We start from the raw sequence: 17,407 nt of genomic DNA on the forward strand, positions 1-17,407 counted from the left end.
AAAGCGAAAAATGGGTCAAATAATAAAGCTAAAGAAACGAGAAAACTGAAGCATACACAAATGGAGGCTTCCCTACTGTTCCCAACCAGAACCTCATTTTAACATAAGGTACAGAACTAAAAGACATTTTTTTCATCAAATGATGTGCTTTATTTAACCTTACTACGATGTTATGTAACCCCTATATGATGTGGAAACTACCTTATGTGATGTCGAAACGACATACTGTTATGAAAACTTTGTTATACGACTTGCAACTATTCAAAAGTTCGTTACGTTACCTTGTTTCGTGATCTTTTACTTCAACATCTACCTCGATCTTTGTCACACAGCTCCCCTTCTGTATCTGATGAAATATATATATACAGATTTGAGTTTTTACATCTCCGTTAATAAATTTGATTCCGCTTTTATAACATTACACACATCCGCTAATCCGCTAAAGGGAAAACGGTACTATTTATTCTGCCATAGGCGACAATGTTAACATTTTCTAAATTTACCACTTTTAAAGATAAGAACCTGGATAAAACAGTTATATGTTGTGTTAGTACTTTATTACTCTGTTTTAAAAATTAAAGCCAAATAGTATCATGACCAACTTCCAACGGAGCTTGTTTATGTTATCCATGCCCACCGTCATTTTGCACCAAATTTATGAAATTTTGCAAGTCTTTTCGAATAATTCTCTAGAAAATATTTCAATAGGTTTTAAAATTTATATTGTAAATATACACACTGCAGTTATTCATAGATAAATAAAAAATATATTGTACCCTTACATCCAATCACAGCGCTCCTAATTTGACTTCCTTCACCTGCCTTGGGTACACAAAAGGCCAACCTAATGCTGGGAAAATTAAATACTACCGTTTTCCCTAAATAAATTTACTGCAATTACTCAATTCTGTGTTACCTGTTAAACTACGAATTTTATTACCTGTCGAAATTGAATTGCTTAGTGGCACCCAACCTAAATCAACTCCATTTAGGAATCAAACGGCTTTACTCACGAAACTAAAATTGCTTCATATTTAGATCATCACTTGAGTTTGACAAAGATAGATAAATAAAAAGTATAATCTGTGACGAACTTGACAATTGATTTTTTTCTCACTGGCATTTTCAAATTTATAAGCATACGCAAACTTTTGTCTCATCGTATTGTGTTACATGCTTCCAATTTTAAGTAACGCACTTGCATGTTCACAGTGTATGCCCTTTATTAACATTGAATAACTCCTCCATCAAGGAATAACAAAATTAAATGACATTACAGTAACCAATTGTTAGACCAAATTTTAGTTTCTTTGTTTTGCTTCCAGCAACTATACTATCGTTATCCTATAGCTCTTTATGGGTCTAACATGTTATTTAACGTTAAATTATCTGGAAGTGGTTTCTACCTGACAAAAATAGGCTACAAAGCACAAAAAGAAGTAGGATATAATAAACGGGAATGCCAAATAAAGGATGTTATTTAGATAAATAAAATTAGAAAATTGGTTTTTCGATTTTAACTTTCCTAGAAAGTTGCTGTTATAGAGGGACGACAGATACCAGAGGGACAGTCAAACACAGAAATCGAAAATAAACTGACAACGCCATGACTAAAAATGAAAAGGACAAACAGACAATAGTACACATGACACAACATAGAAAACTAAAGAATAAACAACAAGAACCCCACCAAAAACTAGGGGTGATATCAGGTGCTCCGGTGTAAAGTATTAACTATCAATAAGGCGCAGAACTTGTATGAAACGTCATTTATATCAATAAATAATAATAAGTAATTAAATTAATGATAATAACAAACATAAAATAGATAGCAATATTAATAGGGGTAAAACAAAATAGACAGTTTGAGATTATAAAATCAAATGAGCAAACAAATGAATAAACACTGAATAAAATAAATAATTAAACAAAGCATGATGAAATAAACACCGATACTCACAAATAGCGTATAGTTCACAGTGCTCCAATGTTTTGTCAAACTATGTATTTAAAAAAGGCTTGGGAAAAACGTTGCATATTTTAATATGCGATTTTTTTAAAATTTAACCGCATTAGTAAGGGATACCCTGGAGGCCAATGTTTATGCCATTGCATGTTTTACAGGATAAAAGAAATAGGGGATTAAGAATTTTAAACATTAAGATATAATCATGTATGAATCTTTCTTCCCGGTCGTACTTTGTCCGCTTCTTTGTTTTTTGAGGACCTCAATTATAGAATTGAGATCATAATTTAATTTTTGTTTGAAATTAGATTTTATGAAAAACTCAAATACTAAATATTTAACTTACGTAAAATTGTCGATTCCATATCTCATTATGAAAATATATATTGTAAACTAGAGGTTTGGCGCAACAATACGATTTATATTTCACCATTCCTCACGGAATGGAAATACAAAGGCTTGTTGGAAGTCATAAATACGACGTTCGATAAAATAAATCCCTATGTCTCAAGAGTCCGGTGACTGATTTTTATTTTGCAAACTTTTCCATGTTAAATCTTCTTAAAACTCTTCTATTCTTAGTCGATTAGGCAAATATTTTGTCAATAAAAACCGAGTCTTTATACCCATTTAATTTTATGTATTGCATGGAAAGAGGCTTATAACATGATATAAATCTGAACTTATAAATCCACTAAACATTAAGATAACTCCAAGAGTAAAACCTTTAAAGCTTGATTTTATACTGCGATAGAAAAACTACATAAGTATTAGTTCGCCTATGTAAAATGGCTGCTAAATAATGAAAAGCTTTACCTCATAAAAACTTATTCGGGTTTATGACTTCCAACGACGAGTGTTTTCCAATAGTTATTTTTTTCTCCTTCGAGATTTTACATCGAGTAACCAATATTTGGGTATATGAAATCCTAACATGTGGTAACAACTATCCATAAAAAAAGACCAAACTCTTATAGGAATGCGGTCTTCAAGAATGAACAAACACGGTACCATGTAGTAAGCATTTAAGAAAGCCCCGGATAACAAATTAATAGCAATACAACAGAGAAAACAAACAAGCTGATCTATGTTAATAACGTAAAAAGAAAGTTTCGATAGACGGAAACCAACGACTTTTTCAATACTAAAGGTTTAAGGTTTGGACAGGTACATCAACAAAACTATATTTGTTATCTGAAATATCCCCTTGATGTGTATACTTGATTTTTTTCCCTTACTATTCGAAGACTTTGTAAAAATATTCGTCAGATATTTATTGTCAAGATCAGACTAAAATAAATATAAGTTAGTTTTAATAGAAACATACCTTCTTAGTCTAAAAAAAAATGGTGAACTTAACTGCTGATTACGGAGATTTTATATGCTGACAAATGCATGTTTTAATGGATTAAAATGAATAGATAAAGGTTATTAAATTGTAAACCAAAGAAAAATAATCATCATGAAACAATAAATTCCACCTTATTTTCGTGCCTAAATTGATTATTGAAAAACCCCAAAAACATGGAGGTGAAGATCAGCATAACAGTTATTGATTTTTCACAAAAATATGTGCATCATTGCTTCTTTAATGATCTAAGATTATTATAACATTCTGACGGTCTTCTTTGCGTTTTTTAAAAGTAAGTAGAGTAACAAAACAGAAATCAGCAACTACTGTTATAAAATGATGTCTTTAGAACAAATCAATAAATTGCAAAACATTATATCGCCTTGACAGATAGAAAAAAGAAGACAAATATTATTCCTGATTGCTGGAAAGATTTTCAAAAAATATTTATGAAACCAGAACGTTATATTTCATTTTCACTGCTTAAATATTATATTCAGGTAACTATACGTGGATTTAATTGGACGAAACTGAAAATTAGGTTTTTATGTCTACCAAAGAGAAGTTTTTGTCTTGAATTTATCTCAAGATATGAAATAAGGTAAACAGACAGCAACCCAATGATACAAATGAACAAGATAAAGTTTTGAAATCATATACAGTTTCCACAATAAACAGGTGTCTCAAAATATATTAGTTTCTACAGTATGAACAGTAGTTCTATAATGAAACTAAAATGATCAAAGATCTTTTACTGCGACTGTCATGCAGGTGGAAGTTTGGCTAGCTGTGTAGTCGGATTTGATCCGCCGTTTTTTATGTAAAGGGGCGCTACCGGGTCGAGAGTATGGCGGTTGCTGTCCGTTTGTTTCAAGTGTCAGCATTTGGTTTTGCCGTTTGATTACGGCTTTTCGTTTTAAGTTTTTCTCGGCGTTCGGTATTTCTGTTGTTTTACTTTTTACAAACACCAACATTCGCCAACGAAAAAACATGAAAGTATCAAATAGGACAATCACCTTCGAGGTTTATGAACCGGGACAGGCACAATGGCCGAGTTCACTTAAAACTCTACAATCGACTTCAGAGTTAAAAGATTATCACGTGAACGCACCAGAGTTGATATTCGGAACAGCTCTAAGCAACTCTAGGGTAAGGCTCTGACCAAGCATAAAAAATAAGATATTCTCATTGGTTTGACGTCATTCAAGAGTTTCTGGAGTTAAACCCTGGCTCGCTGAGGGTTGGACCCAGGGTACGAGGATTTAACTCGAGTGGTTCAAGTAAAATCGTATTGTTGAAACCCGAGTCAGTAAAGTTAACTCGAGAGTTTCAAGTGAACTCGGCCAATGATATCTCGTCATTTAATTAACTAGTCAATAATACTATGCTTATATCAGAGACATATATTCACTGTATTGTATATATACTCGACTTTCACTATTCACAGTTTAAGAGTCTATTCTAAATTGAGTTAAATTTAATGGCCTTCCAAATACCGTTTCGATTCCTAACATCACTGAAGCGACATTAATTGTCGAAATCCGGATATGGTGTACAAATGTTTGCGGTATACCATCTTTTCTGCAAGTTTATTGCTTTCTGTTTGATATTAATTGGATTGATAATTAAGATCCATTTTGTTACATCTCTTGATACGTTTATTTTGTAACTACCATGGCACTCAGTAGGGTTTAAGAACATCAGTTGATAGTCAATTGCGTTTTGTTACAATATACCTTGTCACTTATTTGGTCATTTGGGAAATGTTGTTTGAGCTGTAATTAGAGCCCTCCACCAAGAAATTTGTTTTGTATGCACGCATGTAAAAACTGCGCTTTTTATGCAACGCAATCATAGGTTGAACGCTGTTTTCAATTTAGACTAGCATATTTGCTTATTTTTAGACTAAATAAAAGTCATCAGTGTCGCTCGAATGAAAACAGCTGGATTGCCAAACTAGAGCATCGAAATTTACAATTCCAAAGTTATGACAAACCTGACGTTTAAAAAATGGAAGTGGTATCAGTGTTTATATTCCTGGTATCTAAGATGAGTTTTATATGGCTAATCTTCATAAAGTAATCATAAAAAACTGATCTATGTAGATATTTTAGATATTAAATATCGTTTCTTTATGTACCTTCCCAAACCAATAACCTAAAATATTGCAATTGTTGTTGGTTTCAATCTATCAAAGCTGGATTTTATTATGCTATTTATCATAGGTCAGCTTTTTATGAGTGTTTTAGGAAGATTAGTTTTAAAAATGGGATTATCCTCTTGAAAGAAATAATATTTATTTATTTCATTTATTCATTTATTGCCAACAGAACAATTATCAAGGCCATTTAAGCCTACGGAAAGGAAGTGTTTTGAATCATTTCAACCTGTATTCAGAAGTCAATTTTTTAAAATTATAACATACATGAGGACTGACAACTGTACTTTTGCGACTCTCGTGGTACAAAACGTCCAGCAGGGATAAAATCAACATAGTGGTTTAAAAAACTCATTTAAGAAACCTTAAAAATAAATTACATAACTTAGACCCCAATTCTAACTATATAAATACGACCAAGTGACTAAGAAACGTACAATAAATCAAATCTAATTGGAAAAAAAAAACTCTTTTGACTGTTAAATTAAGACATTATAAATAACAAATAACAATTAATACATATACAAGGAGGAATAAATACTAGTACAAATAAACAAAATAACAAAACTTCAATATCTAAATATCTATAACTTCAATTTTAATTGCCGTCTTTACATCCTTTTGATCAGTGCCAACTGTATTTTATTTTAAAATGCAGCGTCAAAATAGTCCATCAGCTTGTTTTCAAAAGTGCTCTAGTTAAGGAGTTTGTGTTACATCCCAGGTTACCGCGATTTTTTTTTTTTTTTTTATAGAATTCAACTTCATTATCTTATTGATAAAACACAATGTGTTATACTAAAAAAAGAGTGTCCAAAAGAGGTTTTAAAACGCCCCTTTCAATGGTCCCCTCATTTAGTTATCATGACTAAGTAATTTTTATTTAAACACATTTTTAATATAAAGCGATTAAAAAAAAATAACGTTTAGGTATAAACAACCAAAACAGATATGAAACTATCATATTTAATGTAACGCTGAAGATTTTTTGTTTAAAAAAAAATGTTTATCTACATTACAAACAATCAGATTTTTTTTAGTCAAGATGAAGGCATATTTTCTTATTTCATAAAGAAATTCGTAGTTCAAATGCCCGTATTTGTGAATTAAACTTAAGAGTTGATCAGTATGCAACGTTTAAACAATTTGCAGTATTTATTTATCGTCTAAAATATGAATTATTCAATAAAACATATGTACGTGCAAATACTCGTGAAATACCTGAAATCATCACATTACCGTCTTCGATTCAGTCGATAATCTATTCATACCTGAGTGCACACATTATAACTTTAAGGTTATCAATTTGCAACCAAAAACAAACATTAAATTGTCGATTTATGATATGTTTGTAAGACAAATTATTTTATTAAGTAAATGTGTAACAAAATATTTATGAAAAAATTACAAATTAAGGTTATTTTTTTGCATTCTGAGAAAGGTGCACTCTATCGAGCTAAATAAAGGTGTGGTTGATTACATTTAGTGTTTTAGCTATGTGGTGATTGAGTTAAAATTGTTAAGTCATTCAATCGACATACATCGCTTTGAAAGAAGGTGAAATAGTCAGTTGTGAAATTTGTTCAGACTTTTTACTTTCTTTAGCACAAAATTATGTCGATTTGACATACAATCTGCAGCTGGTTACTTAACAAATGCTTTTCGTAATGTTTACATTGTCACATTTGATTGTGTTTTTGATTATTTTTCTTTCCTTCTTACTTGTATATATTGCTTCACTATTCAATGAATTTACTCTTGTTTTAAAAATGTTGTACATACTGTCAACATATTTTGTTGATTTGTTAGCATTCACTTTATTGATCTATATTCTGTATATTTGTTGACACGGTGTACAACAAGGTTTGTTGACACTGTTCTGTTACCTTTGAAATTTTTCATAGTTTTCATCATTGTTGTGATAGTCATTCCTGTTTTTGCAGGGATACATGTTATAGGTCTTTTGTCACATTTTAATTGTTTTCTTTGTTTACAACTGTTACTTTCTTTTTATATTGATCATATCTCATATATTTGGCTCTTTGTTTATTGCAAATTTGCATATTTCCCAAAGTTGTTCTGATATTACATAACATGTTTGGTATTTGTATATAGAAGTGAATAGTTATACTACTCTTGTGGTCTTTTAAGTAAATAAATACTTTTTTGATATATTGTTTACATTTTTTAAAATTTTTGGGGTTTAATGCATAAGTTCAAATATGACAGAACAAACTTATGTTTTAAATCCTAAACAAAACTTTGATTTTAGTTGGGATAAATGTCTCTGTCATCGATCGAGGGAAAAGGGGAACCTGAAATACTTTTCTGATCAAACTTGGACTACCTTTAAAGCTGCAGCAGAGTCAAGAAATAACAGAGTTTCAGAAATAATAAAAGGTAAATGGATAGATGGCCCTAAAGGTGTATACCACAAAAAATGTTATCAACTATACACAATGAAGCGGGACATAATTAACCCTGAAACGAAACACTTGTTCATAAAAGCGCAAACTTGAGTCCGATAGCGCTACAAAACATGTAATAAATGTTCCAGCAGCCAAGCTCCCGCGTAATTTTGATAAGTCAAAGTGTGTTATTTGTCTTCAGGCCAAAACATCCTTAAGAGACAGAAGAAGGTTAGAATCTCTAACAAAATGTCTCACTGATGAAGCGATAGAAACAATGAAACAATCCTCCACACAGCAGGACAGCAACCCTCTATTAATAAAACGCCTGGAATCGGGCTCTGACTTCTTTTACCATAAATCTTGTTTTAGTATTTAAACATCAGTTCTGTATAAGGAAAATGAAACACAAGTAGAGAAAGAACCAGACAGCTTTACGTCTGCTTTCGATGTTCTAGCCAAGAAGGTACAACAAAACATTATACATGGACTACAGGTTTCAAATCTGACGGATTTATGCTCTCGTTTTAGAGAGTTTCTTTTAATTCAAGGTGTCCATGTGTTGAAGCACAACCCCACTAGACTGAAAGCCCGATTTGTAAAGGAATTTGGTGATAACCTGACATTTTGGAGATCTGGTAGACAAAATTCTTTGCTTGTATTTTGCAGTTCTGTACCAACTGGTCAGATTGTTCAAACTGCAATAGAGTCTAGCACTTTGGTTCAAAGTAATAATACTTTGAATGCTGCAGTGGGAAAGGAAGATATTGAGACAACTGTTTGTTATGCAACAAAAGCGATTCGTAATGTGATAAGTCTAGACTCAAAGTGTAATATTCCTTGGCAACCTACAGGAGAGTCTATAAGTGGAAATAATATTGTAATTCCAGATTTACTTTACAACTTTCTTGCCCTGTTACTTACAGATAATTCCATACATGCTTCCATTTCACCCTCAAAGCTTGATATCAGTTCAGAGGTGATACATCGTCGGATAATGTCGCTTGCTCAAGACTTGATCTATTCTGTAAAAGAGGGACGAAAGATACCAAAGGGACAGTCAAACTCATAAATCTAAAACAAACTGACAACTCCATGGCTAAAAATGAAAAAGACAACCAGAAAAACTATAGTACACATGACACAACATAGAAAACTAAAGAATAAACAACACGAACCCCACCAAAAACTATGGGTGATCTCAGGTGCTCTTGAAGGGTAAGCAGATCCTGCTCCACATGTGGCACCCGTCGTGTTGCTTATGTGATTACAAATCCGGTAAATAGTCTAATTCGGTAGGTCACATTCATGAAAGGGAAGGGGATTGTAGTTACGACATAAGGAACATATCCGATATCATTTGTGAAACGGTTATTCCATAACGGTAAACCAACTCGTGATGGCGTCCGTAAAATTTACGAAGGGATGATTTCAACTGCACCATTTGGAACTCTTGGTTTAATAGCTTCCTTGTGAGCAGTAACCCTCTATCAAGAAAATCATGATAGGAAATGCAAGCACGGGAATATCGTATCAATTGGGAGATATATACCCCGTATGCAGGTGCTGCTGGAATGTTGCTACTTAGAAATGGAAAGTTCACAATTGGAAAGCTGAAATCATTTCTTTTTCGTAAAGTTTTGTTTTCAACCGACCCTCATTGTCAATTTCTAGATGTAAGTCAAGATATGAAGCCGACTTAACTGTATCTGTAGTATCCTTTATCTCCAATTCGATTGGATAGATGCGTTCCACATAGTCACCAAATTTTGAATTGTTTAGTGAAAGAACGTCATCTATATAGCGGAAAGTAGAGTTAAAGGATATTGCTAACTTCTTATCTTTCTTCCTAAGAAGTTCCTGCATGAAGTCAGCCTCATAATAATAAAGAAACAAGTCGGCAAGTAGAGGGGCACAGTTTGTTCCCATTGGGATGCCGACAGTCTGTTGAAAAACACGTCCTCCGAACGTTACAAATATGTTGTCAATCAAGAAATCAAGCATCTTGATAATATCGGTTTCAGAGAATTTTTTGTTTGAATCAGAGTGATTCTTTACAAAGTATGATTTATCCCTCCCTAAGACAAGATACTTGTATCTACGTTGGCCATTCTTTTTTATGAAGCAAAGTAATACCAACTCTTTCAATTTGTCTTTTAGTTTGGAATGTGGAATACTTGTGTAAAGAGTAGAAAAGTCAAATGTTTTAATACTGTTACAAGATGAAAGAGAGTTAGATTGTATGTACTCTAAAAGATCTTTGGAATTTTTAAGTATCCACATCTGATTCACGCCACCTCTAGAATAGGCAGTTTCACAATAACTTTGAAGCCCGTCTTTGATTGCTGATAAAATAGATGTTAATAATTTAGAAAGAGGTTTCGTGGAGCACTTGGAAGACCCAGCATTCGGATAGAGTGTCTACATCTTCCTTTTCACGTTTAGCCCATTGCCTGGCATAATCCTCGACTGAGTCCATCAAAATTTTAAAGTTGTATTTCCAATTGATGGATTTAGGCTCACGATATTTTGGACCTTTCGATAACACATTTCGTAGAGAAGTGTTGTTAACAATGTTAAAGTAAAGGCTACACCAAAACTCCAAAACATGTTGCCCTAGCAATATACTTAAAAACTCAAAATGCGTCATCAGAAATTGTCAAAATCATCAATAGATTTGGCCATTCTGTGTCATATGATCAAGTTGAAGAAATAGAAACATCTATTGCAGAAAAAATGATCATGAATACTGAAGATGATATTTTCATTCCAAGCATCATAAGAAAAGGTGTATTTTCAAGTTTCTGTTGGGATAATAATTAGTGTTGTCAACGGTTAACCGGTTAATCGTTCGAACGACCGAATACCGAATACCAAAAATGCTAACCGGTTAACCGGACTTTTTTCAATTTCGATAGATTTGATATGAATTTGTGTTGAACATCAAATCATTAAATAGTTATGTTTTATTTAAAAATTGTCGTCGTGGTAATTAGTTTGACAGATCAATTGTCCAGTATATTGATGCTATTGTTGATCCTAAAAACATAAAATTAATAAGAGTTCGGGGCAGGATCTTTAAGAAACATAATTAGTAAACATGTTTTTTTAACAGTAACTTTAAATCAGTAATGAGATTTAATTTGACTAATTACTTCACTATTTCGTTTTCGATCTAATATTGTGTAAACCTACATTTAAATGTGCAACCTTCGTAGTGCAAGAGTTAGTCTTACTTTAAATTCAAAAATTGTGAAATGCAAACCAATGTGAATGTACTCAATGTATACGTGAAAGTACGAGTAACATGCTTAAAGAAAAAGCAAACACAGTGAAGAAACAGGTCGTACAGCATATACAATGACCTATAGTTGTTAATTTCTGTGTCATTTTGGTCTCTTGTGAAGAATTGTCTCATTGGTAATCATACCACATCTTCTTTTTTATAATTAATCATTTCAAATTGAAACACACCCCATTATTTTCGGAGACAACAAGAGAAAAGGAAAGAATAATCGGTTTCAGACATAAAACATATTCAATTCTAGGAGATTAATATTTTTTTTTAATTTTTTAATCTGAAGGTACACACGCTATAGTTTATACGGTGTATTTGATTATTAAAAGTCAAACTTCGCCAGGAATCCTCAAGGGACAAGCCTTATAATGCTAAAGGAAAAACTTCAATTCTAAAAGCGTATTTATGACTTTGATGAAAGGTTGTCAAATTGACACTCATACGACATCTTATATCTATGTGCAGGGTTCTATTGATAAGGCTTTCAAACACCAAACACCAACTTAAATTACCGGTTAACCGGTTAATCGGTCGAACGATTATCCGAGTAACCGGTTAGGCAAAAGTTTACGATTTGACAAGACTAATAATAATGATCTTTGTGAGGAAACATTGTCTGACCAAGTTACTACTCATTGTACGAATGGCATTGTCATCCAAACAAGACCAGATTGGTGTGAGAATGAAAGAGAAGCAAATCAAACGCCCCTCCACAGAAGTAAAAAAAGGTCCTTGAAAATCGTAACTGAAGAACAACTTGTTCATTTTTATTCGAAACCACGTGTTGGCCCGAAAATTTTTTTATCAAGCAAACACACAACAGCTTTCAATCTCTAAGCTTAGTATCTAGGAAAAAAGATTTCTGTTTTTTGCTCTGTCGAATTTCACTTTTAGACAATTTGTTTTTGCTTGATAATGTTTCCCAATGTATACCTGCATGCTTTTAACATCATGACTGACCATACTAATGTCCCGCGAGCAAAAAGTATTGGGTATTTGCAGGTAATTGACGCAAGTCCAACTGATTTAAACACCGTAACAACGGTACTACAGAGATCAGTAAGCATTGCTGACAAACTCGGTCAACGCGATGTTGTCATAGTATTTGATCAGGCTATTTACGCAAAAGCACTGGAAATCATTTGGCTTTTATAGCAGTCATTGGGAAACGGTTTGGCGATGCAGGGCTTGGTGATCTTCTGTTGGAGTCTGGAGTTATTGGGGCAGGTTCTTTGACTGGTGTATTTGAAGGTAAACGTTATAATCGAGCGCTGCGATTGCACAAAATTGTATTTGAAGCTTTTGAACGATTATGTTGGGAAGCATTTGGTTCTTGGCTTAATTCAAATGATGAGAATGAATTTCTCGATCCTAATTTTCAAGCATCTGTTCTGTCAATCTTAGCTCAAATCAGACGAAATTTAACAGCAGACAACTTAAAAACCTTGCTAATGTCACCTTTTGTTGGTAAACTATTTGAGGCATTTAGTGTATATTGCAATGTAAGTGAGGGACCAATGAAAAAAAATGAAATAAGAGCAACAAGGGAAGGTAATTGGGAACTTCATTTGGCATGTGTTGAAAAAATGTTACCATAGTTTTTCGCATATGACCGTCAAAACTATTCCCGATACATGTCAGTCTATTTGCTTCATATGCAAAATCTGCCAAATACACATCCTGATGCCCATGCATATCTTTCATCTGGTGGTTTTTGTGTTCAGAGAAGCTCTCATGGATTTTCTAGATCTCCAGTTGACCAAATAATCGAGCAAACGTCGAACAGAGACACAAAAACAAGAGGTGGCATTGTTGGTTGTAGTTTGAATAAAGGTTCTGTTAAACGTTGGTTGTTAATTGCACATGAAAGAGCTTCAATATCATCAAAATGTCGAGATTTGGCAGGAATAGTTAACCCTGAAACATCTACACTAAAAGAACTTGGCAAAACTCGAATGAAGCGAGATGAAACTGACGTTTTGAAATTGGTTCAGACACTGCAAAGCTGGACAAATCCATTTGTGACATCTGAGCAGTTATCAGGCTTGTCCTCGGGTACTGTTGCTTCTTTTGAATTAATGTGCGACCTTCTGGACGCGTATGAAAAGGGAAAGTTGACATCAGACAATTGCATCAGTGAACGGCTTGTTCAAAAGTCAATCAACATTTTCAAACCAATCAAGAGACAATCACTGCTTTCATTTTCAACAAAGGAAAAAAGGTAAGCCGTTAATGGCTGATAACAACAACACATAGAAAGCAGATATAAGTCTTTTTGATGGCCTGCTTGTAATAGCCCAGACAAGACAGTTGGATATGCGAGAGGTCCTCCAGTTTGAATTAGGTCCTCTTCCATGGTCTCTTGCAAACGTTGATGGTACACCTGTAAAGACAAATAAATCTGTCCTGGCTGGTCTTTAAGAAAAGGGCGTTGAACAAATGCAAGCTATTCCTGAGGAAAGCATGTGGATATTTGATGGCATGGCAGTCATTCAATCCATCACAAGGATACCAAGTACTTTTTCTGATTTGACAAATGTTGTTTTTAAAACCATCCTTTCAGTTTAAAAAAGGGCTCCCCGCATTGATTTTGTCACTGATCAGTATTCCACAATATCCATAAAATATTAGAATGGGATTTTAGGTCCTTGGGAGGGCAAATTATTACAATAATTTCGAGACCTTCAAAATCGTGTCCTCGGCAATGGAAGAAATTTTTGTCAGTTGGAAGAAACAAGTTGCTCTAGTTGAATTCTTTGTGTCGAAATGATGTAAATAATCCTATAGATTTACACTTGAAGGAATTGATTTATGTGTATCACATAGAAGTTTGTGCCACAAAATTTCTGTTGAAAATGAAATAGTGACAAGTGTAAAATGCACTGAGCCTCTAAGCAAACAGGAAGAAGCCGACACAAAAATGTTTCTTCATGCAAAAAACGCAGTTGATAAAGATTACGATTCCATTGTAATAAAATCTCCTGACACTGATGTGGAAGTATTGGCTTGCTATTTTCAGAATTGCATCAGCATATTATTCTTCTGACAGGCACGTCTTCCAAATGCAGATTATTAAATGTACAATCAATGTGCGCAAAATTGGGGGAGAATGTTTGTAGAGCACTGCCAGGATTTTACGCCTTTACTGGTTTTGTTTTAGTTAGTGCTTTGTCTGGTAAAGGAAAAAGCAAAGCATTCGGCGTTTTGACACGTTCTGTGGAGTTTTCAGTAGGTCTCTCCCGTCTTGGTGAAACTTTTGAAGAGGTAGGCGAAGAACTGTAAAAAAACATTCGAGAGGTTTTCGTGTGCTATATATAGCTACGAGAATAATAACATCAATGAATTAAGATTCAGAATTTTTAGCAATGCAAAAAACATTCATTGTCATCTACTGCCTCTAACAAAAGATGCAATGTTAAAGCACATCAAACGAGCTAACTTTTAGGCAAAAATTTGGAAATCTGAAAACACAACACTGTTTAATCGACAAACAACCATGGTGGGATTGTTAAGAACGATTTGATCAGCATCAATTGGCTAAACCAACCGCCAGCGTTAGATGCTCTATTGATACTGATAAGCTGTTCATGTAAAGCTGGTTGTGCCACCAAAAGATGTTCATGTGTTCGACAAGGTTTATCCTGTACAGATGGCTGCAAATGTACGAATGCTTGTAGCAACAAGAATAATCAAATCGCTGATATGGCTGACGATGACGAGGAAGATGATGAATATGATGGTGATAATAATTCGGTAGATGGCGTTGACGAAAATGAAGATGATTCTATGGATTAACCTTCTTCATGACCTTAAAATGTGGTGATTCTGTTGTTAAAAGAACTTTAATATAGATCTTGAAAGCCTGACAGTTCTTTTATTTTTTTAGTACTATGTGTGTTTTTAATGACTGGGATATACATTGCTTATGTTTGTGTTTGTCATTGATTCCATGTTTTTTCCCTTTCTTACCTTTGAATTTTGTTCAACTGCCTTTAGTTACTTGATGCTCTATGTTTCAATGTAAAAAAATATACGTTTTTTATTAAGAAAACTAGTATGTATGCTTTGTTTCATTCAAAATCATGAATTTTAGATATTACCCTCCCCTTTTTTTTCTTGGTCCTATACGATTTAAAAATTTAAAAAAATTAGCCTCCGTATTATAAGATATGATTTGTTCAATTTAATAAGAGAAATAGTCCCGAATACTTGGTTATTTTTTATTTTTTCTGTATATTTGTGTTAAACAAAATTTTTGGACACTTTTTAAAAAGTCTAAAACCTCTTTAAATATTCTTCAGACATTACTCTTTAGATTTATACAAAACAATTGTGGTACCCTGGGGTGTAACACAGAACTGAAATTTTACCTGACCAGCTGATGGACTAAAAGGTTATTAAGTATACAGAAATCATAACGGAACAAACACACAAAAATACCTTACCATCTAAAAGAAAAAGAAAACAAAAACAAAAATAAAAACAACAACAGAAATAACGAAACGAAAAAGACAAAATAAAATAAAAATACGACACCGTTTTATTCATTTAAAATATAGATTGACGAATTGCTGTTAATCAACAAAAATTTACGACCCAATGATTGAAACACAACAGCTTATCTATAACCTTAATCAATCGGTGATTCCACAAAATGAAATATTTTGGTGTGTATTTAATAAGTCAGCGACGTTATAAACGAAAACAATAAGTAATCCTCGTCCATATACCTTGATGGTGGTGAAAAATTGAACAAAAAGGTAATAAAAGAACCTTACAACAATTACCGTAGTAATAACAGACCGGTTTTATAGAGTATTTCGCCATCTGTAAGCAATAATATAGATTACATATGATGTGTTTAGGGTACAACATAGACATGACATCAAAGTGTTCGCAGGTGTAACATTTTAAAGCAACAGAAAACAGTGCAATCAAAATGTATCTTAATTCAATTTCCACAAAGAAAACAATCTTATTGCTAAATTTATACATTACTCCATCAAGGAACATTTTAGAGACAACAGTAGTTTATCAATGTTCAAATCTCGTTAATTATTCAAGAACAAACATTTATATATTAAGATACAGTTTGATTCCATATTGAAATTTTGCTGAAAATTTGCATATCAGCTATGTTTTGCCTAATTAGATCAAATATGTAATAATAAATATACCTTCATGTGCTACTTTTTGAGTAAAATGAGGTTCAAATTTTATATCTTTGCTCAAAATTCGGATTTGTGGAAGTATTTTTCCTTTCGACAGAAATACGTACCTTTTTTGTTTTAAAAGATAAACACAAGCTGTTTTTGTTAAATTATTTCTAAATTATGTTTTATATAAATGTCCTTTAAATTTGTGCAATTTGTTTTTCAAATAACTCATATTTATCAAATGTTCACGAATGTAGAAAAAAACGTAATTTTTTGCTGTATATTTATCAAATTTAAAAAATTGCACTATTTACGTTTTCATGCCCACACAATCTTCTTACCTACTCAAATCAAATGGCATTTTATAAAAGAGGGGTCCATGAACTCGTTTTCAAGTAAGATAAGTTTGAATGATAGAAATCAGTCGAAAACTGACTCTTTTCCCGATAAGTCATAGTTTGGCGTCGCGAAAACAACAATTTACGTCAGCAACGTCATTACTTCCCCTGTAACTGTATTGTATGCCCTTAAAAAAGATAACGGGGCGAATCAACCCAAAAGCAGCGAGATTGGGTGTTTCGACGGGAGAAACTTATCCTTATCCGCCATGCCATTCAGCGTTCCTTCAAATGTCACTATTTTAAATAGAATAATTGGTAAAATTACAGATTAGACAACTTTCTTGTATCTTAAAAGATCTTTGACTGAGAAAACATGTTACTATGGAGTCAAGACGCATTATATCAGTCTACCAATTTGTGATGGTGACCGTAAAACGTGAATAGTGTCGATTTCAGTCAAACTTCATCATAACTGTGTAGGAGCAGATTTTGTTTCAAAAGCACACATTTGTTAGTGAAGTTATAAAGTGTTAAAATCAACCAGAGTTGATCAATAATTGAGATAGTTAAACGCCATAACAAAAAGTAAACTGTATTTTACTCATGAGAAATGGGAAGTTTACAATAGGGAAGTTGAAATCATCACATGTGCCACGAATTCTAGCATGCGTTGTTTATTATCCCAGTGAACTGAGGATTAAGGATACTACCTAATACCTATATTGATCT

At 33.1% G+C, this 17,407-nt stretch overlaps 1 protein-coding gene across 1 annotated transcript in view; it reads right to left on the bottom strand.

Annotated features, from left to right (window-relative positions):
* The window catches only part of LOC139514197 (uncharacterized), a 40,472-nt gene that overhangs the window by 15,423 nt on the left and 7,642 nt on the right, over positions 1-17,407 (bottom strand). Inside the window, exon 2 of the mRNA XM_071303008.1 lies at positions 282-346. The gene's annotated coding sequence lies outside the window, so the exon portion shown is untranslated. The remainder of the gene's footprint in view (positions 1-281; positions 347-17,407) is intronic.

This window comes from Mytilus edulis, chromosome 3 (assembly GCF_963676685.1).
Source record: "Mytilus edulis chromosome 3, xbMytEdul2.2, whole genome shotgun sequence".
Classification (NCBI taxonomy): domain Eukaryota; kingdom Metazoa; phylum Mollusca; class Bivalvia; order Mytilida; family Mytilidae; genus Mytilus; species Mytilus edulis.